Source organism: Schistocerca cancellata, chromosome 4 (genome assembly GCF_023864275.1).
Source record: "Schistocerca cancellata isolate TAMUIC-IGC-003103 chromosome 4, iqSchCanc2.1, whole genome shotgun sequence".
NCBI lineage: Eukaryota > Metazoa > Arthropoda > Insecta > Orthoptera > Acrididae > Schistocerca > Schistocerca cancellata.
The window spans coordinates 798,535,883-798,563,215 of record NC_064629.1 but is presented as its reverse complement, the minus strand read 5'-3'; the positions used below and the strand labels follow the sequence as shown (position 1 = coordinate 798,563,215).

Here is a 27,333-nt window from a genome sequence, read left to right as displayed (position 1 = left end):
TCCATCGCAGTCTTTAACACTGGTAGCATGCCGCGACAGCGTGGACGTGAACCGTATGTGCAGTTGACGGGCTTTGAGCGAGGGCGTATAGTGGGCATGCGGGAGGCCGGGTGGACGTACCGCCGAATTGCTCAACACGTGGGGCGTGAGGTCTCCACAGTACATCGATGTTGTCGCCAGTGGTCGGCGGAAGGTGCACGTGCCCGTCGACCTGGGACCGGACGGCAGCGACGCACGGATGCACGCCACGACCGTAGGATCCTACGCAGTGCCGTAGGGGACCGCACCGCCACTTCCCAGCAAATTAGGGACACTGTTGCTCCTGGGGTATCGGCGAGGACCATTCGCAACCGTCTCCATGAAGCTGGGCTACGGTCCCGCACACCGTTAGGCCGTCTTCCGCTCACGCCCCAACATCGTGCAGCCCGCCTCCAGTGGTGTCGCGACAGGCGTGAATGGAGCGACGAATGGAGACGTGTCGTCTTCAGCGATGAGAGTCGCTTCTGCCTTGGTGCCAATGATGGTCGTATGCGTGTTTGGCGCCGTGCAGGTGAGCGCCACAATCAGGACTGCATACGACCGAAGCACACAGGGCCAACACCCGGCATCATGGTGTGGGGAGCGATCTCCTACACTGGCCGTACACCACTGGTGATCGTCGAGGAGACACTGAATAGTGCACGGTACATCCAAACCGTCATCGAACCCATCGTTCTACCATTCCTAGACCGGCAAGGGAACTTCCTGTTCCAACAGGACAATGCACGTCCGCATGTATCCCGTGCCACCCAACGTGCTCTAGAAGGTGTAAGTCAACTACCCTGGCCAGCAAGATCTCCGGATCTGTCCCCCATTGAGCATGTTTGGGACTGGATGAAGCGTCGTCTCACGCGGTCTGCCCGTCCAGCACGAACGCTGGTCCAACTGAGGCGCCAGGTGGAAATGGCATGGCAAGCCGTTCCACAGGACTACATCCAGCATCTCTACGATCGTCTCCATGGGAGAATAGCAGTCTGCATTGCTGCGAAAGGTGGATATACACTGTACTAGTGCCGACATTGTGCATGCTCTGTTGCCTGTGTCTATGTGCCAGTGGTTCTGTCAGTGTGATCATGTGATGTATCTGACCCCAGGAATGTGTCAATAAAGTTTCCCCTTCCTGGGACAATGAATTCACGGTGTTCTTATTTCAATTTCCAGGAGTGTAATACAACAAAAGCTCAGTTGTTAGATCGGTTTCTTCTGCTACAATGGCAGGTTATCAAGATTTAAGTGAGTTTGAACGTCGTGTTTTAGTCGGTGGACGAACGATGGGACCCAGCATTTCCGAGATAGCGATGAAGTGGTGATTACCCGTACGACAACATCACGAGTGTACCGTGAATATCAGGAATTCGGTAAAACATCAAATCTCCGACATGGCTGAGGTGGGAAAAAGATCCTGCAAGAACAGAACCAACGGCAACCGAAGAGAATCGTTCAACGTGACAGAAGTGCAACCCTCCGGCAAATTTTTGCAGATTTCAATGCTGGGCCATCAGCAAATGTCAGCGTGCGAATCATTCAACGGAACATCATCGATATGGGCTTTCGGAGCCGAAAGCCCTTTCTTGTACTCTTGATAACTGCACAACACAAAGCTTTACGACTCGACTGGGCCCGTCAACACCGACATTGGACTGTTGATGACTTGAAACATGTTGCCTGGTCGGAAGAGTCTCGTTTCAGATTCAATCGAGCGGATGGATGTGTACTGTTATGGAGACAATCTCATGAATCCATGGATCCTGCATGTCAACAGGAGACTGTAATGGTGTGGGATGTGTGCAGTTGGAGTGATGTGAGACCCCTGGTCCGTCTAGATACGACTCTGACAGGTGACACGTACGTAAGCATCCTGTCTGATCACCTGCATTCATTCATGTCCATTGTGCACTCCGACGGACTTGGGCAAGTCCAGCAGGACAATGCGGCACCCCACGTGTCCAGAATTGCTACAGAGTGGCTCCAGAAACACTCTTCCACTGGCAACCAAACTCCCCAGACATGAGCATATTGAGCATATCTGGGATGCCTTGCAACGTGTTGTTTAGAAGAGATCTCCACCCCCTCGTATTCTTACGGATTTATGGACAGCCCCGCAGGATTCATGGTATCGATTCCCTCCAGCACTACTTCAGACTTTAGTCGAGTCCATGCCACGTCCTGTTGCGGCACTTCTGCGTGCTTGCGGGGACCTACACAATATTATACGGGGGTACCAGTTTCTTTGGCGCTTCAGTGTATTTCAGTGTCTATTCTTCTTCGCCTTGAGGAATGTACAGGGGAAATGTTTATTCCTTCCCTTTTCAACAAATAAAAATTCTATGAAATTACATTCAGGGAAAAGTTTATAAATATAATCCTGTTACGTAATAATTTGGTTTTACTCTTTGGTATCATGCTACGCTATGTGGTACGGTAAAAATAAACATTTCCACAGTCGGTTCGCGTTAATATTTCAATTTATTGCCAGCTTTATTGTCTGGTATATTTAATATTCATATTTTTTCTCAATTCATCTTGAGTCAAGAAACGTTTCTGACTCTTGTCTTAATCTTCGTGACTGAAGACTATCTGAAATGACATGTTATGACTTGTAATACGAATATTTAAGTTTAACATAGGGATAGGTAGGTTGGTTGTTATGGAATGTGCTTTCTGTCAAAAGACAAAATAACTATCGCAATATCTGATAAAATTAGAGAAAAATGCTCTAAATAGTTCCTTTTCACAAATATCAGCCCCGAATTGTTGAAACAGCAGAAAATATAAATCTCATTAAGTGAGGTATCATAACAGTTTCGAGACGGGTAAATAATTCTCCTCCTCTGTTGACTTTCGAGTTAGCATGTGGTACTCGGCTCTTTGTAGATATGCGCCACCACGGCGCGGGTCGCCGTATTTCACACCTGACAGTCACTTAGGCGCGTGACTACGTTTGCTTACAGCTTTGCAAATAAAACTTTTCTCTGTGACTAGGTGTGCTCACTGAAGCAAACAATTGATGTTAATAACGGTAAACATAAAGAAGCGAAGAGGAAGCAAGCGTTGGCCTTTCACCATAAGATATCAGCTGCAACAAAGGCCCTGTCCACTTTCTCCGCAGTTAACTAGCGCGGAAGGAATCTGACATGGCCAATTCGTCATGTTTTTCCCGTTCAGAACTCGCCGTCACAGTTGGCTACTTCTGTCTAAATCTAAACTGTTCATCTGCTGAGAAATTTAAAATTAATTATGTGCTTGCCGTGACTTCCTAGTTATTTGTGCCCTTTTCTGCAATCGGCAGGTCTAAAGTATCAAATGATAATAAATCAGTTACGGTACTAATTGCGCAATATTATTATCGTATGATACACATCTAGATTACACAACACAGTAAGTCGACGCTCTACTTTTATAATTTTTTGTTTAAGAACACTCTGTCTAAGATGTCAGCTCCAGATTTGTAATTGATGTATGGATAGTGTGGTGTCTTTTTGTACTACATGACGATTAGAGAAGGGAGAGGAAGAAACTCTATACTTACATGGATATGGTGTCTGTTCATTCGGACAGATAGATGACATGCAGCCGTCTAGAACGAAATTAGAATTATATATTAATACCTTCAGCTGCTGACGGGCGGTGATATACATCAACGGGGAGAGGGGAAAATAAGTACCCCGATCGGGACTCGAACCCGGGATCTCCTGCTTACATGGCAGACGCTCTATCCATCTGAGCCACAGAGGGCAAAAAGGACAGTGTGACTGCAGGGACTATCTCTCGCACGCTACATGACGATTAGAGAAGGGAGAGGAAGAAACTCTATACTTACATGGATATGGTGTCTGTTCATTCGGACAGATAGATGACATGCAGCCGTCTAGAACGAAATTATAATTATATATTAATACCTTCAGCTGCTGACGGGCGGTGATATACATCAACGGGGAGAGGGGAAAATATGGGCCCCGATCGGGACTCGAACCCGGGATCTCCTGCTTACATGGCAGACGCTCTATCCATCTGAGCCACAGAGGGCACAAAGGACAGTGTGACTGCAGGGACTATCTCTCGCACGCCCCTCGCGAGACCCACATTCTCACCTTATATGTCCACACACTACATTCGTTGTGTCCCTACCCAACACACTCATTACTCGTGGAAGACATTCTCACCAAGTCCCGTAAGAGTTCGGGTAATATGTGTGCATCCGCACAGAAGGAGGTCATGGCCGGTATTGCCAGAACTATATACTTATATGGATGTGAAGTCTGTTCTTTCGGACAAAGATGTAAACAGCCATGCATGAGCAGCGCCTATTAGACGGAGGGGGTTCGACAGCCAATCAGTTCCAGTCATTTCACCAGGAAGGAGGTACACGGCTCGTGTTGTCTGCAGTTCAACCGTGCCTAGACGGTCAATACCGCTGTTCGATCGCGTCCACATTGCTACTTTGTGCCAGAAAGGGTTTTCAACAAGGGCAGTGACCAGGCGTCTCGGAGTGAACCAAAGGGTTGTTGTTCGGACATGGAGGAGATACAGAGAGATACGAACTGTCGATGACATGCCTCGCTCAGGCCGCCCAAGGGCTAACACTGCAGTGGATGGCCGCTACCTATGGATTACGGCTCGGAGGAACCCTGACAGCAACGCCACCATGTTGAATAATGCTTTTCGTGCAGCCACAGGACGTCGTGTTACGACTCAAACTGTGCGCAATAGGGTGCATGATGCGCAACTTCACTCCCGACGCCCATGGCGAAGGCCATCTTTGCAACCACAACACCATGCAGCTCGGTACAGATGGGCCCAACAAGATGCCGAATGGACCGCTCAGGGTTGGCATCACGTTCTCTTCACCGATGAGTGTCGCATATGCCTTCAACCAGACAATCGTCGGAGACATGTTTGAGGCAGTCCGGTCAGGCTGAACGCCTTAGACACAGTAAGGTGGAAGTTCCCTACTGTTCTTGGGTGGCATCATGTGGGGCCGACGTACGCCGCTGGTGGTCATGGAAGGCTCCGTAACGGCTTTACGATACGTGAATGCCATCCTCCGATCGATAGTGCAAACATATTGACAGCATATTGGCGAGGCATTCGTCATCATCAACGACAATTCGCGCTCTCACCGTGCACATCTTGTGAATGACTTCCTTCAGGATAACGACATCGCTCGACCAGAGTGGCCAGCATGTTCTCCAGACAGAAAAAACACTATCGAACAAGGAGCAGGGGGAATAGATTTAAAAGCGCTGTTTATGGATGACGTGACCTACCAACCACTCTGAGAGATCTACGCCGAATCGCCGTTGAGAAGTGCGACAATCTGGACCACCAGTGCCTTAATGAACTTGTGGATAGTATGCCACGACGAATACAGGCATGCATCAATGCAAGAGGACGTGCTACTCGGTATTAGAGGTACCGGTGTGCACAGCAATCTGGACCAGCACCTGTGAAAGTCTCACTTTATGGTGCAATGTGCGATTTTCATGACCAATAAAAAGGACAGAAATTATATTTATGTTGATCTCTGTTCCAATTTTCTGTACAGATTCCGGAACTCTCGGAACCGAGGTGTGTGTGTGTGTGTGTGTGTGTGTGTGTGTGTGTGTGTGTGATTGGGGTGGTGGGGGGGGGGGGAGCGGCGGGGTCAGGGATTTTCTCTGCCTCGTGATGACTAGGTGTTGTGTACTGTCCTTAGGTTAGTTAGGTTTCAGTAGTTCTAAGTTCTAGGGGACTGATGACCATAGATGTTAAGTCCCATAGTGCTCAGAGCCATTTGAACCATTTGGGGGGGGGGGGGGGGGGGGGGAAGGAAGAAGAGTGTGTACTATCTCTTCAAAAAAGGAAAAAAATCTGCTCACTTCATTAAGGAACTTTTTTTTGTGGTCCATTAATGCGTGTTGGATTGATTTTCTAGCCTTAACTGTGGTCTTAATCTTGATAACTTTCAGCCTACTCGATCAACTAACCACGAGATGACGATTAGTTCGCTACAGTAATGTTCTTCAGCCACGCCAGACAATGTCGTGTACGATCTCTGAGAAAAGAAGCGAGACTGTTGTTGCAATTTTATGTACACACCAAATATATATTCTATTAGTGGTGATTACCTATAATGTAGGAACCATTTGGGTCGACATATGTTCCGTCCACTGCTCCAGATATATTTTCATATCGTCTTTCGTGAGCCTGCACATCCATTTGGTCTACTTATAGAGCGCAAGGACACGTCTTTAGCACACTGCTCGTTTTTTATAAAAATGGTAATAGGACAAGGACACAATTCATGGCCGAAAAACAGCCGCGGACTAATATTCCGCGATAAATAGTTTCCTTGTATTTCAAGCAGCCTCGTTTGTTTTGTATCTGATTGTTGTATTCTGTGAAACAGATTACTTTCTGACTACAGAGACTACTTTGTGACACTTCATTTTTTCGGTTTTAAACATCTAACTAATATGTTTAATTATTGTTTTTCATTATTGTCACTGACTGGACTGTAGCATAACTTCACCTGCCTCTCAGGACATTTACGCTAGGTACAAAGCCGTAACCGCGCCTATAGATAACGGGGTTATCTTACGGTAGGGTCAATCTGGCAGCAAAGCATTGAAGTTCCCTTGTCAGACGTCTGCCCCCAGAGAAATGACAGACAAAGAGCGAAGCAACTATAATGTGCCCGTAGGTAGGCAGCAGTACTGTTCGGGACAAAGAATATGCAACGTCCACTTCCCCCACCCTGGCCACTTAACCCCATATTTCCCTATATATAACCGACAAAATGTCAGTGGGCATACCTGACCTAGAAAACAAATGAATCAAACTGTTGCCGTCGATTAACACTGTTATGAAAATGTTTATCTTCGTGGATGTTCATAGCTGAAACACAAGGCGAGTTCGGAATAGCCCGTGCGCGCTTTTTGTGCAGCTGGGTGTGACCCAGCACTGCTTTTCTCGTCACGCTGAGTTTCTTCCCAGCCGCGGACTGGTTTTTGGAGGAACCAATTTGTACAAAAAACACAAAAGGAAATAATAAAAGGATGGCGCTCTTAAAATAGTCCCGCGATGACAAAATTACATCGAGAACAGCCGCTAACTATGGGCCACGGTTACATGATGGCGGTCATCTCCATCGTCTGCGCTAACTGCTTTCGCCGGGTGTAACTGAGCGAGACGATCCTACGCACTTTGTATCCGAAGTCGGTCGACTGTTAAACTTCCGTATACGCTGCAGCTCTCTGCAAACACCGCTCCAATACCAGGCAGTTCTGTTCTCCCCGTCACCGGCGTAGTGTTTGGACATACTTATTATTTGTAACGCTACCACGGCATAACTGAATTACAAGATGAAATTCAATACTCCTGGTAAGCATGCTCGTGAGGGAGATGCATCTTACCACACGCCTTACCACTGAAGCAAAAATTGGTATAAAATTTTGTTGTTTTGAAATAAGGTATGATTGCATAAAGCTTTCATTTGAACATTTGTTTTGGTGTGAATTCTGAAAAACGATTTCTAGCCAAAATGACATGCTGCAAGAAAAGATTTTTTTTTTTTTTCTAAGACACTCAGTTCAAGATGTTAAGAAGTGTGTCTGGTAGTATGGGTCATAAAACAAAATTTATGTTTTTAAATAAAAGAAAAGATATTTTTGTGGTACGCAAGAAAATTAATCTGTTTATACATTAAAAGTAGAATATAATGAAAAATAGTTGATTAAAGAAACTTGTGGTCGACTTAACCTGAAACAACAGGTTAAAATGGTTCAAATGGCTCTGAGCACTATGGGACTTAACTAGTGTGGTCATCAGTCCCCTAGAACTTAGAACTACTTAAACCTAACTAACCTAAGGACATCACAAACATCCATGCCCGAGGCAGGATTCGAACCTGCGACCGTAGCAGTCGCGCGGTTCCGGACTGCGCGCCTAGAACCGCTAGACCACCGCGGCCGGCAACAGGTTAAACTTGAGGGCTAAGATTTTCTGTAAGACAATTCTGTGTTTCTTCATAAAGTTTTGACAGAAATCTTTAGCTGACAGTTTCTTTTCTCTGTCAAATCTTTGAGGCAGTTTTAAAGTTTCTGCCAAATCGAAAGATAACTTTTGAAACCTAGTATTAATTAGCGGCATTAACGTGGAATCTAAATCCCTCATGTATGCTGCCAGCATTTCTCCGTAATTTTCATCATATTTTTGTTTGAAAAACCACATCCGAGGCGTCATAAATGTCGGCTGATTCCCTACAATGATTTTAATCTCCTTTGGAGTGTAGGCTCAGGAACATTAAAACGATCGGAAGGAGCCTCTCTCGGTGAAATCGCCTTTCCAAACTCGTGAAGCCGCTTGTTCCATTGCAGACAGGGCCCGCTCCCTTCGACACTAAATAGCAGGCCATTTCTTCAACTTTTCGCCGTGCACTAAAAACAAAAATAAAAAGAGTATTTATATGGACCGTACCACCCACCCGGCATAGGCATGGCCCATACTACTTGACTGACACTGCACATTAGAGCATGCCGGAAACAGAAACCGACTTGAATGAGCGAAATTTTATTATTACAATACAATGGTTGGTTGGTTGTTTTGCGGAAGGAGACCAGACAGCGTGGTCATCGGTCTCATCGCATTAGGGAAGGATGGGGAAGGAAGTCGGCCGTGCCCTTGCAGAGGAACCATCCCGGCATTTGCCTGGAGTGATTGAGGGAAATCACGGAAAACCTAAATCAGGATGGCCGGACGCGGGATTGAACCGTCGTCCTCCCGAATGCGAGTCCAGTGTCTAACCACTGCGCCACCTCGCTCGGTTACAATACAATCTACATTAGACTATTTAAGTGTTAATACTAATATGATAATACTACTTATTACTTTTTTCAGTATAAACCGATGCCGAGAACTACACCGTTCAACACCTTCGGTGCCCGAAGACAAAGTTTAACTGTGACGCCAGCTCAACAGCTACATCACACAAGTTCTAACAAATAGCGAAGCTTAACATCTGAGGTCATCAGTCCCCTAGAACTTACAACTACTTAAACCTAACTAACCTAAGGACATCACACACATCCGTGCCCGAGGCAGGATTCGAACCTGCGACCGTAGCGGTCGCGAACTGAAGCGCCTAGAACCTCTCGGCCACACCGGCCAGCCCTTAGTAACAGCCGTTGCGCAAATCAAGCTTACTCTATTTGGAACGATGGGGGAAACAAATCATTGTAACAACAGAATACAGATTTTATGGATTTTTAAATTGTCGAATGAAATCGTCAATGATGTAACGTTAACTGAATTTTCCGACGGTGCTTGGGAGAATATGATAGTAACATTAAAAAGGAAAACACTTCCTTTATGTTCTGTCACCTGAAGACGGCCTGAGAAGTCGAAAGCCAGTTTGTGACAAAATAAACATGATTTTGCAGAACATTAGGAGGTGTTCTCCTTTTTAATATTAAATTGTCGATGTTTTCTTCCGGTTTTCTGGACATTCATTGTTCTTGTTCATTCCGCTATAGACGGTGTTTCAAAAACATGCATCCGATTTCAGAAGAACATATCGTCTAAACCAATGAAGATAAAATTTGGAGTGCATTTTAACATGTGCATGGGACTACTCTTTTTTTTTTTTTCAAAATAGCCATTGGATTTGTCAGAGGTATATCTTTTCTTTTAAATGCGTGTACCGAATGGTGATAATTAAAGTGCAGAGGTTCAATGTGGGCTTTAAGTATCGTATGGCAGCGAATCTTGGTAGGTATGCGAATGCACTAATGAGAAACCAATTTACACTGAAAAAACAATTAGTTCCAGTTCTGGCCTCCAGAAGCAAATCTGGCGCTGAACACAATTTTTGTGACGATTCACGTTGTCATTTGACAAACCGTAACGTGAGTGAATAGTATGGCTATCGAGAAGAAAAACCGTACGTTGTTAGTGAAACTGTTTTATGTGAACGGCAGTAACTACAGTCACGTATCGCTGACTGAGAGGTCTGAATAGAGGTTCGATGTCATTAAATGGTTTAAAGAAATTGACAATGAAATTCGAAAACACGGGTGAGCTTGGAGCGTCACCTGGAAGTGGAAGGCATCTTGTCCAGGTGGAAGTTTTAGACGAAGTGGCCATTACTGTAACCGACCATGCAACACTGGTCCCGAATAATGTTGGTGCTCGTATCACGAGAATTGGCTATCCCATGGTCAACTCTACGGAAAATTTTGCGGTGTAAAAATGGTTCAAATGGCTCTGAGCACTATGGGACTTAACATCTGTGGTCATCAGTCCCCTAGAACTTAGAACTACTTAAACCTAACTAACCTAAGGACATCACACACACATCCACGCCCGAGGCAGGATTCGAACTTGCGACCGTATCAGTCTCGCGGTTCCGGACTGAGTGCCTAGAACCGCACGGCCACCGCGGCCGGCTTCGCGTTGTACTTTACATTGGTACCCGTGTAAGATCGAGACGGTGCAGCAACTGAAACTTCATGATCCGCAGTAACAATATGAATTAGCTCTTCGGTTTCTGGCACCGATCGAAGTTGATAACATGTGACCGGATAATATTCTATGGAGTCACGAGGCACGTTTTACACTGAAGGGTCCGGTGAATACACAGAACTTCCGAATTTGGGATACTGTTGGGTTGGCAGCTGATGATTGGAGTGCTAACACCAGAGTTACAGTCAGTCTGCGTAAACCAGATATATTGGCGACTGATACAGCGTATATATGGATCGTGATAACGCTTTCAACGTCAACTAAGGCCTGAAGATGTCGCACTGAAGGGCCGAAAATGATATGTACACAATAAATATTATCGTAAGAACGGCTGTAAGCGTTTCATTTTCTTACAAGAGCCATTGCAGTCGCCGTATGTGACTGTGGTGTGTATTTAAAAGCACCTTATTTTCGGTCCGTTCTTCTATGAAGATAATACACGCAGAGGGCCTGTCGGGTGTACCGAGACGTATGGTACCTCATACCGCTCGCCCAATGAAATATCGGATTAATGCGACCTTCTACGAACGTGCTATCTTCAGATGTTTTCCAGAAGCATGGCCTGCAAATTACCTGATCTGAATCCACATCTAATACCTAAAAGATACGTAAAAGAACGCGTTTACCAGGAACATTTTCGGTCCCTACCTCATCTGAAGGCCAGTACACAGGAAAACATTGCTCTTATTCCACCGGAACTGCTACGAATAACTGCAAAAAATGGTTCAAATGGCTCTGATCACTATGGGACTTAACATCTGCGGTCATCAGTTTCCTAGAACTTAGAACTACTTAAACCTAACTAACCTAAGGACATCACACACATCCATGCCCCAGGCAGGATTCGAACCTGCGACCGTAGCAGTCGCGCGGTTCCTGACTGAGCGCCTAGAACCGCTAGACCATCGCGGCCGGCGAGTAACTGCAGATCACGTCGTTTTACGGATGTAGCATCTCGCTGACGTTTCTGGTGCTCATACTGAACAAATTGTGTAAGCTGCGGTTAATAATAAAATCAACATTACGCCTTTCTCATTTGTTTAACATTTTCTGCTCACGCTCCGTTCTTATATACGTCTTTCTTGAATGCACAGCGCCAGATGTGCACCTGGTGCCCAAAACTGGAACTAATTTCTTGCTTCGTAAATCGGTTAGAATATCCACCAACTTTCCATCAAGTTACGCTGCCATACGATGATGGCAGTCCACACTAAACCTCCGCGAGTAGATACACTTCAGTTATAACCACCAGGTACAACCATGGGATTGGTTTTACAGGTAAGTTTAGGATCACAAATCTTTGTTTACCTTTCACAGATATTCATTTTGCCCTTCCACCGGATGCACGACAAACATCCAGACTATCGACAAACTCGTCCCCTAGTTCTGCAAACATGTCTTGAGTTACTGCATTCACCACTGTTGCTATGAGGATTTGCAGTTGACGCAAAGGTATTTTAAGGGTAGGCACATAGATGGAGACTCAGAACCCCCCCACAAAAAACACACATACAGCGTGGGATCTCGCGATCTTGGAGGCGAGATTCCAGAGGAACTTGAGAGCCAGCGTACTAACCCCTACAGTCAACCACGTCAACTTACAACTGGCGCCAAGATAAAATTTTACTAAGTTAAAATTGCTTCCCAAATTTCTACTTTCATTTGTGTAGAAGGTTTAGACTTGTGAAGTCGAATGAATGTTTTTGAAACCGGAACACCTATTATTTAGAGCTAGCCAGCCGCCTCAGCTGCACACGGGCTACACTAATAAGGGAACCATCAGACCTGTTAAACATGGCTTTTGATGAGTCTTAGGTCTGTCCTGAGTGCCTGGATAGCAGTTTTTCATGCGACGACATGTACATATCATGAAAAACTTCAAACTTCTCATTTTCACCACAGTCATTTCATTAATAAATCAATTAGTACAGCAAACTTTTTTCAAAGGTGTACCGTATTCCGTTTGTTACAGAATGGATTACAGACTCGTCATACCCTCTATCGCTTGCATCTCTAGCTGTACTAGAACAGAATTCCGGATGGTATTTGTCACAGAAGAAACCGAAACACAAATTGTCAGACCACCACGCATATTTAATGAAAGCTACTGCATTGCAGACATACGGATTTTTCAGAAACGGTACCTGAAAACACAGTTCGTGTCGATTCAAAAAGATTGTTCTTTCTTCTATCAACTCCGATGCGAACCACGCATATTAGATCATTGCTGTGAAAGCAGGTACACTAAATCGATGCAGAATTAAAGAATGAATTTTAATGGAATCTTCTCTCGAAGCGATTTCTCTGTTAGTCTACAGCAAGTCGTGAGCATTTTGAATTTCTTTCACGAAAATTTTAGCCTTCCTATAAAAGTGAACCTCACAGGATTGACAAAGTGGAGTATATTTGGGTGGGATAGCTTTCACGATGTGTGTGCGTGCTTGTCTTTAGTCTATAAAGATTTGATCATAAAGTGTCTGATCAGTCTTCTCTCTGTTCGAATGAGTCATGTAAAGAATTTTTTTTTGTTCGACGTGCAGAAGAATGACGTATTTTACAATCTCTCCGTGTAGCACTTTCCTCAACTTTCCAAATTTAGTACAGGACACAATTAAATTTTCAGTGTATTAGTCAAGTCGTCAACTCTTTTTTTGAACAATCCGACCAGATTTCACGGAAGGTTCTTGAATAAATGTGAAAACTTACGGTACCGTCTGTCCTGACGCAGTTATACGAGTATCATACTGCGCTGTGAAGAGATGACTAATATTGTTCACATCGGGTTTCGCTCCTTGTTCTGCAAAGGAGATATTGTACGTCGATTGGTACTGACAGGTGGTTTCATCGGTATTAATTATATAATCGAGGTCAAAACAAGGGACGAGTACTTTCGTCTGTGTCTGGAATTCTTCCACATGCTTCGACCATCATTGCGAACTCTTTGGAGCTATCCAAATATTTGGGATTTTGATTACGAATCACAGACGGCATACACGTCTGAAAAAAGAGTGGTGTAATGATTGATTTAGTAATGAAATCACTGCGATGAAAATGACAATTTTTGAATAAATTTTCATGACAAATACTATTTAATGGTATTCTGTACGATGAAATTGTAAAAAAGGCACTCTGGCAGGGTTTGAACCGATACAGCCAGCGTGGTAGCCGAGAACCCAATCCGCTGCCCTACGCTCGCTGCGTTAACGTTACGAGTATCCATAAAGCCTTAAGATCGATTTTTTCGGAAAGTAGCGACCGTCGCATGAAAAGCCGCTTACCAAGTACTCAAGACAGCTCCCTCTACAACATATTAAAATCTGTGATTAACATGTCTGATGGGCCCCTTGTAAATATCTACGGGCGGAAAACTCGTCTGGCATAGCGGTTATAAATTATACACACAAACCTTCCTCGTGAATCGCTCTATCTGTTAATGAAAACCGTATCAAAATTCCTACAGTAGATTCCCAGATTAGTCTTCACCTACAGACAGAAACTTGCGGCGGCATACTTAAATTTATAAGATGTACATTTTTTTTTATTTTGAACAACTCCTTGTTTAGATATCCTAAATAGCTTGTGAGATATTAGAACTGTCTACGTAACATGAGGCTACAGTATAATTTAGACTGGGATAGACATTAAGCCTATTCACGGCACGGAAGAAAACGGGTGTACATAACCGTAAACATTAGGTTAAGGTTTTAAGCAATGGTGCTGGTTTGTTTTTCGCTATTAATAACTTCTTTCGCCTTGGTGGATTGTATAATCTTTGAGAGTCCTAATCGAATATGATTTTGAAAAGAATAACGAAAAATGCTTGTACGGCAGAAAACGCGAATTAGGTGCCGCCGAATCGTGTTGTGTCATTCACCGTGAACGTCTGTAGTCCGTTGTACAAGACGCAGGAATGAATAAACGTAGAAGGAAGATTACGGTTTGACTTCCCGTCCTCGACGAGGTCATTATAGGCGGAGCACAAGCTCGGAGTGAGGAAAGAAATCGGCCTTACTCTCTGAAGGGAACCATCCCGGCATTCTTCTCAAGTGATTTAGGGACGTCACGGAACACCTGAATCTGGATGGTGGAAAGGGATCTTGAAACCCTCCCGGAAATGAGTCCAATGTTTTACCACTGCGGCACCTCGCTCTGTCGAGAGTGGCCGATCCACAAGACCAACCATACACCCCTGAATTCTATGCGGTGAGTACAAAAACAAATAAACGAACTGTAACAGAAGCCCGAACAATAGGGGACTGACGTACTAGGACATGCATTGATACCGTGACATAGTGCATTGATAATGGCTAGGCATTAGCCGAAATCTAGATTTGCCTAATAAAACTTGAATGCAAAGGACGACTGATTGCTGTGTTGTATCATTTGAAAATAAATCTGCGATCAGCCCCACGTAGAGCTGCCCAGTTGCCGTGGATCCCCTGCCATTTGGATGCGGCATCTACTCAAATACTCCGCAAGCCACCGTACGATGCATGGCGGGGGGAAACGTGTACCCCTACCAGTCATTTGACTTCATGTTCCATTCGCAAATAGAGGGAGGGGAAAACAACTGTCTATCAGCCTCCGTTGGAGTCCTAACTTCTCGCACCTTATCTTCGTGGTCCTTAGGTGAAAAGTATCATTATAGCAGGAGAATCTTTTTGCAGTCGGCCTCAAATATCAGTTCTCTACAATTTCGCAATAGTACCTCGCGAAAAGAGCGTCGCTCTCCCTGCAAGGATAGCCACTTGAATTTACGAACTACCCCTGTAATACCTGTGTGCTGATCAACCGGTAATAAATCTAGCAGCACGCGTCTGAATAGCTTCAATGGCTTCCTTTAATCCGACCTGGTGGGAATCGAAAACATTCGAACAGTACTCAAGAATGGGTCACACTAGTGATCCATACACCGTCTACTTTATGGATAAGCTACACTTACCCAAAATTCTCCCAATAAACAGAAGTCGAGTAATGGCCTTCCTTACTACCGACCAGACTTGCTCATTCCATTCCACATCGCTTTGTAACATTACGCATAGATATTTAATAGATGTGACTGCGTCAAACTCCACCCTACTAATGTTGTATTCAAACGTTACAGGATTGTTTTTCCTACACGTCCCAATTAAATTACATATTTCTACATTTAGAGCAAGCTGCTATTCAGCACACCATCTATAAACCCTGTCTAAAAAGGAGAGGCCCCCAGCGGTGTGATTGATTTTTTTGAAACCACCTATACGTTTGTGCAGATTAAGAGCCTAGGTAACACACGTTGCAGCCATTCATCCAAGTAGGATCCCATTCGCGACTAACTGACGAAAAAAAAAATTCGGAATTTTGGGTAACTCTCAATAGTGTTTAAATCGTTGCATCAGTAGACTGGTGTAATTGAGTGGTGTAATTAATAGTATGGTAACGTCGTCAACTGGAGGTTCTGGGTTCGAATCTCGCGCAGAGAAGTAATTTCCTTTATTTTAAAATCTTTATCGAAATGACTGTGATCAGCATTTTTAGCCATTTAATTGATTTAAATGTAATTTTTTATTTCTATTCCTTTGTCACATCATTTTAATCATAACATCAGCTTCTTCATTTGTTCTCATTTTTCTTCCTATCATTCTTTTTCCACTTGAAATCTTTGTTCGTGAGTTTTTAATTAATTTTATGTATTAAATTCCATTTAATTTCTTTTGTTTTGTCACTCTGGCTTTTCGTCCACAGTATTGCATTCATTATATCTATTTCTCATTTTGTTTGAATTTCGTTATGCTTTCTATCATTTAAATCATCATGTGCATTATTTTGTACATAGTGCGATAGGTATTTAGGTTACGTTTTAAATGTTTGCAAGCCATAACCATACAAAAAAATTGCATGTCTGGTAATGAAAAATACATTTTTCACACCACTGCACAGTGAATATAAATAGATTATTTGGTATTTTGCGTTTCCTGATAGCCCGGAATTTTCAAATAGTTGAATATTGTAACAAATAAATATAATTAAATTAATATTCACAGAAATTACGATTGGGAAATGAATGATATGAAGAAAAAAAATGAAGCAAATGAAAAGAGTTCATATGGTGATTCAGCTAATATGACAAAGGAATAGAAATAAAAAATTACGTTTAAACCAGTTAACTGAATAGAAATAATGATCAAAGTCATTTCGACAAAGATTTAAAAATGAAAAAAATTTACTACACCTGGCGAGATTCGATCCCACAAGCTATTGCACGTGTAACTATTATCCTATCCATTATACAACGCAGCTAGATCCTGGAACTGGACTTTTTAAATTTTATTGTGCATTACGCAAAATTCCAAATTTTTTTCGTCAATTACTCGCAAACGACGGTCCACCAGGGTGAATGGCTGCAGCGTGTGATACCTAGGATCTTAACCTACATCTCCGAGTATTTGGTTGGAAAAAGTTGATCCCACAACTGGGGACCTCTCCTTGTAAGTCATCTTGTGTACTCCCAATCACTCAACGACGACACCGTACCGTACACCACAGCGTGATCAGAAAACATCAGTAATTTGTTGCTCAACCTGTCTGTCAGATCATTTACGTATATAGAGAATAAGGGTGGTCCTATCACACTTCCGTGGTGCTCTCCTGACGACACCCTTCTCTCTGAACACTGGCCGTCGAGGACAACGTACTGGGTTCTATTACATAAGCATTCTTCGAACCTCTCACATATCAGGGAACCCAAACCGTATGCTCGGACCTTTAACAGTCAGCAGTGGGGCATCATATTAAACGCATACATCGCGGGGCATGGAGACAGGACACCGCGATCCCTGCCATTGTCATCTTTCCAGACCTTGAATCGCCTCTTCTCAATCAAGCAACTCCTCAATTGGCATCACGAGGCTGAGTGCACCTCGTTCCAGTCCTCCCATCAAGGAAAAAATACTTCTCAGTAGCGGTAATTGAACCCGACTCCTCCGTTTAACTACGGAGGCGGACGTATTTGGAATGTAAACTGATGAAGCATCGTATCTATCGCTTTCGCTCGCGTGTTTATTGGTCAGAATACACGCAGTTAGCACGCAATTACTGACTCTGAACCGTCGTATAGCAGCTTGTCTCGTAAGGATCGCTACTGTTACTGTCTATGAGTATTAAAGTGGGTAGCGGTGTCGGCTTTGTCCGACAAACTTGTCCCGGCGGAGCGCTCGAGCTCTGAATTGCCGGTGCAGAGAACGGTTGGTAGGTGGCCTTTAGGCGGCCGGCTATTACGGCTACCTGCTGCGGCCCGCGGCAGATTCCACGGAAACAGTTTCTTCAGGCTCGGCCCGCGGCGAGCGGCCAGCTTTCCCTTTCTAAAGCGCCACATTAGGGGCTTTAAATGGCACGCTTCCATCAGATTAGCCGCCCGGGCTCACGCTGCCTGCCTTTCGACACGAGTTCGGATGTTCCGAGTAGCGGTCCCCCTTCAGTGCGTCAACCAAAGGCCATTCCGACCACGCTAGACGGGCGGTCTCCGGGGAAACACCTTCCACACTTTCTCACCTGACGGCATTTAGTGCCTAAAGCCTTCCTCACACGGGACGCGCTCCTCATCGCGAAGCGCTATAGATGTGGTATCCGTCGTGGTTGCAGCACGCTCTGAAACGACTTGCTACAGCTCAAGAAACGTGCTGCTCATCTTGATTTGCGACTGCAGTGTTGTCCAGCGGCACTTGTCAACTGTATCTGACGCGAAGATCACACTGCTTGTTTACGAAAATAACGCGCTTGAAATAGCTGCGTTAACTCCGTTGGCGATCGTCGAAGGAGGAGAGAATCGCTAGTGACATACGCTGCAACGTTGTAATTCATTGGTCCATATCCCTGGCCGGACGGGGTGGCCTAGTGGTTGTAGGCGCTACAGTCTGGAACCGCACGTCCGCTACGGTCGCAGATTCGAATCCTGCCTCGGGCATGGATGTGTGTGATGTCCTTAGGTTAGTTAGATTTAAGTAGTTCTAAGTTCTAGGGGACTGATGACCTCAGAAGTAACGTCCCATAGTGCTCAGAGTCAGGAGTCGAACCTCCGACGGGGGAAGCCGCGCGAACCGTGACAAGGCGCCATTAGACCACGCTACTACCCCGCGCGGCACTGTTTCGAAACAGCTTATATTCATAGCACATACGTTATAGCATACGATGGGGTGCTAAAAAGCAATGCCTCCGAATTTTTGTGTGAAAACAACAAAACAATTTTAAATAAAATAAATGTTATTAACATTCTATAGCTTTATTCTTCATGTCTACATATTTATTTCTCAACATGGTCACCCTGGCAACGAACACCAATTTATTGACACTGTCACTGAGGAATGTTTGTCTTTGTTGACGGAGCCAAAACCTCACCTCTGCTTGCACCGCTTCATCACTATCAAAGTGAAGTCCTCGAAGGTGTACTTTAAGTTTTGGAAACAGATGAAAATCGGGCAGACAAGCCGCGACTGTATGAAGGACGATTGTTGATAGTGAATCCAAGGCGTCGGAGTGTTGGAGATGTTGCAGCGCTCGTGTGTGCCTGGCGTTGTTATGCTGAATGGAAAGGTGCTCCACGTGTTGACGAACTCTTAGAATTCGTGCTTTCTGTTTTCTGAAGGCCTCGCAGTACACCGATGTAGTTAAGTTGCGCATCGCCATATTTCATGCAATAGTTAGGAGCCCCCTAGCGGCAGGACGTTTGGGAAAGTCGACGCATGACTTTTAATACCTCAGCCGATCTTGAGAACAGAATAAGAAGTTTGGAGGCATTACATTTCAGCTCGTCCTCGTAGAAGTCACAAACACGGAGTAAGTAAACCAATATGGCGTTTCCGACGCCGAATTGACTTTCAGGCTGCACAATGAAGTGGAACGTAAAATTCTACACTGTGACTTTACTAAATACGGTCAGTTCTTCGTCACGAACGCTTTCACGTCCCGTGAAAGGACGCCTTTAGGTTGCAATAACACATACCGAGAAAGGTGACGCAGTAGCTAACACGCTGCACGAACTTGCGGAAGGACGGTAGCCCACATTTCCGCCCAGCACTCCGAATTAACATTTCCCGTGGTTTCCCTAAATCGCGTAAGACAAACGCCAGTGTGGTTCCTTTGAACAGAACATGGCCGATTTCGTTCGTCGTTCTACTCCAGTACTAGCGTGCGCTCGATTTGTAGTAACCCACTCCTCGACGCGACCCAGGTGGGAGGCTTCGGTACAGTGGTAGAATCTGGAAAAAATCTGTCAGCCTACAAACAATAGTGCTTACGAAACACTCGTGTGATTCATCATACAACATGCCTCAGATGTATGGGACCCGTACCAAGAAGATGCAACTGTGGATATCCACGTGTACAAAATAAGGCAGCTCGAATGTTGACAGGCCCGTTTGACCCAGGGGAGAGCGCTATGGGAATATAACGGGCGATCAAAAAATTTGTGGGCGTTGCTGTAGCGTGTATGTAACGCAACGCGACTCCGAAAAATGGTTCAAATGGCTCTGAGCACTATGGGACTTAACATCTGTGGTCATCAGTCCCCTAGAACTTAGAACTTCTTAAACCTAACTAACCTAAGGACATCACACACATCCATGCCCGAGGCAGGATTCGAACCTGCGACCGTAGCATTCGCGCGGCTCCGGACTGAAGCGCCTAGAACCGCTCGGCCACCATGGCCGGCTCGCGACTCAGATGCACCGACATGTAGGCAAGGCATTAGTGGGGCATTCGCGTCTTTCTGACATGTGTGCGACAAATGCCTAAACGTGAACTATGGTAACGTTATTACTAAATGCGTCCAAACAGGACCAACATGTTGTTATTCTTTTCTTGGTTGCCGAAGGACAAAAACCGGTAGACATCCATCGGAGAATGAAAAGTGTGTGTGGGGCAGCATGTCTCTCGGAAACCACCGTTGTGGGACGGTGCGCAAAGTCCTTTGCTGCCTCTTGATGACGCACGTCCCCATATCGCAAATTTGGTAACGCAGAAGTTAAGCCAACTTAAGGGGGAGACCCTCGAACACCCACCCAACAGTCCTGATCTCTCCCCAACCGATTAGCACGCCTTCGATTCCTTAAAAAAGGCCATGAAGGGTCGACGTGTCCTGTCGGAAGAGGGTGTGCAGCAAACAGTTACGGACTTCTTCACGCATTAGGACACGGGAGTTTTACCAAACGGGTATCTTGAAACTGGTGCGTCGATAGGATGATTGCCTCAATGTTCACTGCGATTTTACCTCATTTGCATACCACTCTGGACAGTACGGCTTTCGAACGTAAATTTTTTGATCACCCCTTATAAAAGTAAGATTTAGCACGAAAGCCTACTTAGAAAGTTTCAAGAAGCGGCAAATTTGGCACCCATACGGTAAATAGTTTCCCGCCTACACTGTCTCAAGTACCTAAAGTTTAATTATAACCACCCTGTTCCACCGATATCTCGTGAAGAAGTTCGGTAGACTGTCGAAGCATCGCTAGAAGCTGCCCAACAAGGCGTTTTGCTCCACGAGAACACCCTAGCCCATTCTGCACAGGGCATTTACACATGCTGCTTCTTTGGGCCATCAAATTACGCCTCACTCTCCGTATTATTCCGACAGATCACCCTGTGACTACTTCCTCTTTCCCCGAATTATCCACTGCGTCGCAGGCAATTCCAGAATGATAATAACGAGGTGATTTTCGAGGTGCAACCATTCCTGAACTGCCAAAATGCAGACTTACACAACCAAGTCATCCATCGTTAGGAAATAATGTGTGGCAGTTAATAGTGAACATGTAGAGAAGGGTTAACACTGACATCAAATTTCATGTACAGCTGAATTTTTTGGAAGTGATAATTAACACTTTATGACTGCCTTTGTGCTGTATCCTCTCTAGGGAGCAATGTGTGTTCCCTTGCCGGCCGCGGTGGCCGTGCGGTTCTAGGCACTTCAGTCCGGAACCGCGTGACTGCTACGGTCGCAGATTCGAATCCTGCCTCGGGCATGGAAGTGTGTGATGTCCTTAGGTTAGTTAGGTTCAAGTAGTTCTAACATGACCTCAGATGTTGAGTCCCATAGTGCTCAGAGCCATTTCTTTTTTGTGTTCCCTTACGCTACTGCATTTTCTGAGGAATTGAGTGTTTAATGAAGTAAACATTTTTTGTCTTCTTAAGAGTGCGGTGTCGCGAAAACACGTCCGTGCAGCAGTCCACAGCCTCCAGATCCTAGCGATGCACACGATCAGACTTCGCTACGATAACTGCTGGAGCAACTCTGTGCACCGCTGTGTTACTGAAAAAAACTTTTTCATAACGGTCAGCCAACGTGGCTTTAACCCGCTAGCCAAGGTAAATATTCAGACCACTGACACGACTGGTCCCTGCCGTAGTGAAGCGAACATTTTGATTCGTTACCACGCAACTTGACGCGTACTAACGAGACTAAATTACATATTTATAACTAACTTCCCTAGACTAGTTTGTAATCAATATGTAAATAAGTGAATTTGAATAGGCAATTAAATTAGTATTTAATTACAAATTCATTGCCCACAGTTTTAAAACAGTCAGTGAAGAGGTAAAGAGGAACAGCAATGCGCACATTAGAGGACGCACGGCTGCTGGTTTGTGCTGCAACGATTTCGGGTCGGGTCGTGAGTCGTGCTTGGGTAGCTCAGTTGGTAGAGCGCTTGCCCGCGAAAGGCAAAGGTCCCGAGTTCGAGTCTCGGTCCGGCACACAGTTTTAATCTGCCAGGGAGTTTCACCAGCTAAGCTGTTCTCAAATTCTAGATTTCGCCTGATAAACTCGAAATTGCCGATATCACGAGGCGTCCAGGTCTCTGTGGACATACCACCTCCTCCTCTCGACGAAGATCCGGGATGGACTCCCCAATCTGACGGGTGCATGCAACTCACAAGGGAACCTCCCCATCGCACCCCCCTCAGATTTAGTTATAAGTTGGCACAGTGGATAGGCCTTGAAAAACTGAACACAGATCAATCGAGAAAACAGGAAGAAGTTGTGTGGAACTATGAAAAAAATAAGTAAAATACACTCCTGGAAATTGAAATAAGAACACCGTGAATTCATTGTCCCAGGAAAGGGAAACTTTATTGACACATTCCTGGGGTCAGATACATCACATGATCACACTGACAGAACCACAGGCACATAGACACAGGCAACAGAGCATGCACAATGTCGGCATTAGTACAGTGTATATCCACCTTTCGCAGCAATGCAGGCTGCTATTCTCCCATGGAGACGATCGTAGAGATGCTGGATGTAGTCCTGTGGAACGGCTTGCCATGCCATTTCCACCTGGCGCCTCAGTTGGACCAGCGTTCGTGCTAGACGTGCAGACCGCGTGAGACGACGCTTCATCCAGTCCCAAACATGCTCAATGGGGGACAGATCCGGAGATCTTGCTGGCCAGGGTAGTTGACTTAAACCTTCTAGAGCACGTTGGGTGGCACGGGATACATGCGGACGTGCATTGTCCTGTTGGAACAGCAAGTTCCCTTGCCGGTCTAGGAATGCTAGAACGATGGGTTCGATGACGGTTTGGATGTACCGTGCACTATTCAGTGTCCCCTCGACGATCACCAGTGGTGTACGGCCAGTGTAGGAGATCGCTCCCCACACCATGATGCCGGGTGTTGGCCCTGTGTGCCTCGGTCGTATGCAGTCCTGATTGTGGCGCTCACCTGCACGGCGCCAAACACGCATACGACCATCATTGGCACCAAGGCAGAAGCGTTTCTCATCGCTGAAGACGACACGTCTCCATTCGTCCCTCCATTCACGCCTGTCGCGACACCACTGGAGGCGGGCTGCACGATGTTGGGGCGTGAGCGGAAGACGGCCTAACGGTGTGCGGGACCGTAGCCCAGCTTCATGGAGACGGTTGCGAATGGTCCTCGCCGATACCCCAGGAGCAACAGTGTCCCTAATTTGCTGGGAAGTGGCGGTGCGGTCCCCTACGGCACTGCGTAGGATCCTACGGTCTTGGCGTGCATCCGTGCGTCGCTGCGGTCCGGTCCCAGGTCGACGGGCACGTGCACCTTCCGCCGACCACTGGCGACAACATCGATGTACTGTGGAGACCTCACGCCCCACGTGTTGAGCAATTCGGCGGTATGTCCACCCGGCCTCCCGCATGCCCACTATATGCCCTCGCTCAAAGTCCGTCAACTGCACATACGGTTCACGTCCACGCTGTCACGGCATGCTACCAGTGTTAAAGACTGCGATGGAGCTCCGTATGCCACGGCAAACTGGCTGACACTGACGGCGGCGGTGCACAAATGCTGCGCAGCTAGCGCCATTCGACGGCCAACACCGCGGTTCCTGGTGTGTCCGCTGTGCCGTGCGTGTGATCATTGCTTGTACAGCCCTCTCGCAGTGTCCGGAGCAAGTATGGTGGGTCTGACACACCGGTGGCAATGTGTTCTTTTTTCCATTTCCAGGAGTGTATACAAACTGAGTAGTCCATGTGCAAGATATGTAACATCAAGTATAATCTGAGGTCAGGAGCGCCATGGTCCCGTGGTTAGCGTGAGCAGCTGCGGAGCAAGAGGTCCTTGGTTCAAGTCTTTCTTCGAGTGAAAAGTTTACTTTTTTTATTTTCGCAAAGTTATGATCTGTCCGTTCGTTCATTGATGTCTCTGTTCACTGTAAAAAGTTTAGTGTCTGTGTTTTGCGACCGCACCGCAAAACCGTGTGATTAGTAGATGAAAGGACGTGCCTCTCCAATGGGAACCGAAAACATATTGCCCACGAAATACATCTCACGTATTTAATGCACTCTCGTCCAAAGTAGCGAACAGTGAACTGCCAGCCAGGGAGCCTCGTTAGCAGGAATACTCTCTCTTCCGTGCGCTGTAGTCGACTGACGTCGAGTGTTTCGATGTTTGTTAAAGTGTAGCGTCCCCATACTACGGCGCAGTTACCTCGCATCGGACGGACGGACGGACAGATAATAATTGTCTGAAAATAAAAAATTAAAATTCTTCACTTTAAGGAAGGTTTGAACCAAGGACCTCTCGTTCCGCAGCTGCTCACGCTAACCACGGGACCACGGCGCTCCCGATCTCAGATTATCCTTGTTGTTACTTATCTTACACATGGACTACTCACTTTGTATATTTTGCTTATTATTTTCATAGTTCCACACAACTTCTTCCTGTTTTCTCGATTGATCTGTGTTCAGTTTTTCAAGGTCTATCCACTGTGCCAACTTATAACTAAATCTGAGGGGGGTGCGATGGGGAGGTTCCCTTGTCAGTAACTTGTTAAATATTCAGGCTTCTTAGCCACTCAGTGCAGTAGCTACAGAACGTGTGGCTTGTCGCTGCCTTGTGTGTATTCTCATTGCCTCAGCCCTCTCCCACGCTCATGCTCTAACTTGGCGTACTAACGACCAAAAAAAGTTCACGTGACGTCAGGAAAAACACATTGTATCCCACGTGCCGTGAAAGCATTCGCGAGTGTCACGCTACGCTCGAATTTTAAAAAAATTCTCAACCTCCTCCCTTCCCTTAACCCCTTTCAGGCTACAGATAAATCTGTATCCAAGGTTTGGAGCTAGCTTATGCTGCTACCCTGATGGGAAATGTATCTATCCATAACACTAGTCTGTATTTATCGTAGTATTCATCGTGTGTACTGTAATAATAGTTTTGTCGACAACATCCCAAGAAACAATACAAAAACCATTCATGAAAGCGATATCTGTGCATACTTTAATTACAGTGTGTCGATGAGCAAAATAGAAAAGTGCAGAAGATGGCATATTGACGCCATTATTCGCGAAATACGAACTCTATCCAACACATCTACATCTACATTTACATCCATACTCCGCAAGCCACCTGACGGTGTGTGGCGGAGGGTACCTTGAGTACCTCTATCGGTTCTCCCTTCTATTCCAGTCTCGTATTGTTCGTGGATAGAAGGATTGTCGGTATGCCTCTGTGTGGGCTCTAATCTCTCTGATTTTATCCTCATGGTCTCTTTGCGAGATATACGTAGGAGGGAGCAATATACTGCTTGACTCTTCGGTCAAGGTATGTTCTCGAATCTTTGACAAAAGCCCGTACCGAGCTACTGAGCGTCTCTCCTGCAGAGTCTTCCACTGGAGTTTATCTATCATCTCCGTAACGCTTTCGCGATTACTAAATGATCCTGTAACGAAGCGGGCTGCTCTCCGTTGGATCTTCTCTATCTCTTCTATCAACCCTATCTGGTACAGATCCCACACTGCTGAGCAGTATTCAAGCAGTGGGCGAACAAGCGTACTGTAACCTACTTCCTTTGCTTTCGGATTGCATTTCCTTAGGATTCTTCCAATGAATCTGTCTGGCATCTGCTTTACCGACGATCAACATTATATGATCATTCCATTTTAAATCACTCCTAATGCGTACTCCCAGATAATTTATGGTATTAACCGCTTCCAGTTGCTGACCTGCTATTTTGTAGCTAAATGATAAAGGATCTATCTTTCTGTGTATTCGCAGCACATTACACTTGTCTATATTGAGATTCAATTGCCATTCCCTGCACCATGCGTCAATTCGCTGCAGATCCTCCTGCATTTCAGTACAATTTTCCATTGTTACAACCTCTCGATACACCACAGCATCATCTGCAAAAAGCCTCAGTGAACTTCCGATGTCATCCACCAGGTCATTTATGTATATTGTGAATAGCAACGGTCCTATGACTCTCCCCCGCGGCACACCTGAAATCACTCTTACTTCGGAAGACTTCTCTCCATTGAGAATGACATGCTGCGTCCTGTCATCTAGGAATACTGTCTCACAGCACCAGCCAACAGCTCACAGTCCACTCCATAGTCTGGAGGACTTGCGTGACCTGTACATGAACAGGTTATTCCCATCTTCCCCCGTCCACGTACTCACAGAAGCCATGCCAAGACGAATCGCAGCTTTCTCGCGTGCCAGATGAGGGCAACGTACTACTGCAATTCTGGGTGCTATGATCGTACAGATCAGTTTAGTAGCTAATTATGTGTAATGCGATTTTTATAAAGAGCTTCCGATAAATGGGACACTAATTACCAGTTAAGAGTAATTTACATATCCCATTCTCTGCCTCCTCGTTCTCGACTCCCTGCCATCAAAGAAGGCATTACACCTTTTCTGGATGTATTATAATAAAGTAGTCATGGAGATCAACAGCCGAGAAATCGGGTGTTACTAACATAGCAGATTTAAATGGTGCTGTCTTATACAGGGTGTTACAAAAAGGTACGGCCAAAGTTTCAGGAAACATTCCTCACACACAAAGAACGAAAATATGTTATGTGGACATGTGTCCGGAAACGCTTACTTTCCATGTTAAAGCTCATTTTATTACTTCTCTTCAAATCACATTAATCATGGAATGGAAACACACAGCAACAGAACGTACCAGCGTGACTTCAAACACTTTGTTACAGGAAATGTTCAAAATGTCCTCCGTTAGCGAGGATACATGCATCCACCCTCCGTCGCATGGAATCCCTGATGCGCTGATGCAGCCCTGGAGAATGGCGTATTGTATCACAGCCGTCCACAATACGAGCACGAAGAGTCTCTACATTTGGTACCGGGGTTGCGTAAACAAGAGCTTTCAAATGCCCCCTATAAATGAAAGTCAAGAGGGTTGAGGTCAGGAGAGCGTGGAGGCCATGGAATTGGTCCGCCTCTACCAATCCATCGGTCACCGAATCTGTTGTTGAGAAGCGTACGAACACTTCGACTGAAATGTGCAGGAGCTCCATCGTGCATGAACCA

At 45.5% G+C, this 27,333-nt stretch overlaps 1 long non-coding RNA gene and 1 other non-coding gene across 2 annotated transcripts in view; both read left to right on the top strand.

Moving 5' to 3' along the window:
* The window catches only part of LOC126184912 (uncharacterized), a 495,668-nt gene that overhangs the window by 263,269 nt on the left and 205,066 nt on the right, over positions 1-27,333 (top strand). The window lies entirely within an intron of this gene.
* Trnas-cga (transfer RNA serine (anticodon CGA)) lies at positions 22,193-22,267 on the top strand. Its single transcript has one exon. It is a non-coding gene; the product is annotated as a tRNA-Ser (tRNA).